The sequence below is a fragment of the Chelonoidis abingdonii genome, chromosome 1, assembly GCF_003597395.2.
Source record: "Chelonoidis abingdonii isolate Lonesome George chromosome 1, CheloAbing_2.0, whole genome shotgun sequence".
NCBI lineage: Eukaryota > Metazoa > Chordata > Testudines > Testudinidae > Chelonoidis > Chelonoidis abingdonii.
The window spans coordinates 282,317,993-282,320,010 of NC_133769.1; the positions used below are offsets into that span (position 1 = coordinate 282,317,993).

The 2,018-nt window shown below is 37.7% G+C and overlaps 1 non-coding gene across 1 annotated transcript; it reads left to right on the forward strand.

Annotated features, from left to right (window-relative positions):
* Positions 1-356: 356 nt before the first annotated feature.
* On the forward strand, positions 357-430 carry TRNAK-CUU (transfer RNA lysine (anticodon CUU)). The gene has a single exon. It is a non-coding gene; the product is annotated as a tRNA-Lys (tRNA).
* The last annotated feature ends 1,588 nt before the right edge of the window (positions 431-2,018 follow it).

The following is a 2,018-nucleotide window of genomic DNA, read 5'->3' on the forward strand; positions in this document are numbered from 1 at the left end:
CAATGCCAAGGAGAATTTACAGATGGAAAGCTAGGTGCCTACTGGGTTAGGCTGCAACTGAATGGTGGTTCTCTGAGTGCTGATGGCATATAAATGTTAGATTAAGGTACGTAAAGTGGTAGCTAGTTGCCTAAGCCCTTTTGTGAATCTAGCCTGTTGACTTTATGGGAGTTATCTGAATAAGGAAGAGTTATAAAATCAAACTCAATATTACTAAAAGTAAATGAGGGGGGGGGATAGCTCAGTGGCTTGAGTATTGGTCTGCTAAACCCAGGGTTGTGAGTTCAATCATCAAGGGGGCCACCTAGGGAACTGAGGTGAAAATCTGTCAGGGGATTGGTCCTGTTTATTTTTTCACCCAGGTAGCTCAGTTGGTAGAGCCTCAGACTCTTAATCTGAGGGTCCAAGGTTCATGCCCCTGTCTTGGGCACTCAGCTTTCAGGGGTGAAGGATAGCTCAGTGGTTTGAGCACTAGCCTGCTAAACCTAGAGTCATAAATTCAATTCATAAAGGGGCCATTTTGGAAACTGGGGTGAAAATCTGTCTGGGGATCAGTCCTGCTTTGAGCAGGTGGTTGGACTAGATTACCTTCTGAGATCCCCTCCAACCCTAGTCTTCTATGATTCTATAAACATCTTATTTGTAACAGTAGAAAATTTTTTCATAGTTGTGAGAATGGAAGAGTTTAGTATATGGAAAAATGTTCCCTCAAAGTGATTTTTTTACTAGTGTAATATACAGAAATCCAGTGCCTATGTACTGTATAAATATTTTATTTTGTGTGCAGTACATGCATTGTCCTGGACTCTGTAGTGTTCTTCACACAAAGTGCACTCCAGAGTATGCTGAATAGTAATTTAACGTGAAGCCAGTATATCCTAAATTGCATATTCTTATTGGATAGCTTTCCAAATATCAGCACCAATGAAAGATGCTGACAGTTACACATTTTTTGATAAAGAAACTATATAGTAAAAGTTGATTAATGCTGAGCACGTTTTTGTTTTATTTCTCTTTCCTAAAAAAAAGAAAGATGCAAAGAGCAAGAGAGAAAGAAAGAGAGAAATAACTAATGCTGAGTGGACACTTCACTTACAAATAAATATGGACAAAATAGCTGATGAATTTCAACCAGATGTTTCACTCACAAAGACAAATGGAGAGTTCTGTAACCTATGTGTCAAGCTGATATTAAACTTATAAAATCATTTGTGTAATGCTTATGTATGAGGATAAAATATTTCAGTTAAGATGGTTAAGAGTACGAAATTCCATGCAGTTTACCTATATCAATGAATCTCAGAAATTGATAGGGGATTTTTGTTATAAAGACTCTAGAGCATAATTAAGCAAAGCTAGTGACAGCATCTGTAGCTTTGAACCCACATAATCCAATGCTACAGCAGTGACATCAGTCAAAGATAATTGATCTTTCATAGTTTTTACATAAATGAATGTAAGTTTCCATAGATTTCAGAAGCTCTTGGGTCACAAAATGCAGAAAGCACTTATGTGCCATCCTATGGTTTTGGTATTTATTTTATTTTGGACTTTTTTTTTACTCTCTCATCTTCCTTCTGGGAACTTTATTGTAATTAAAATATGAAATACCAAGAACAACATCAACACAATAAATACAATTTCCAAGTAATTTATAATAACATTTGCCCAGCTGAGATAACTTTTCAGATCACATCTTTCCCAACTACCAGCTACCAGTTGGACATATCCAAGGTTTTGGTCAAAGAGAGAAAGGAAGTTTCAAAAGCTGTTATATCACCCCACAGGAAACACTCTGCCAAAAGCGCCTCCCCCTTGTATGTTAATGAGATCTCTGCCCGCCCATGTGCCTCATTGGTCTCATCCAGATTAGTGTTGCTCAAGGAGAGATGTGATCTTTCACATAGCCAGGTCTCAAACTATTCAGGTCTTTATAAATTAAGCCCAACAGTTCAAACTCCACCCACATATTTACAAACAGTCAATGCAGATGTGCATCACTACTGGTGATATACACC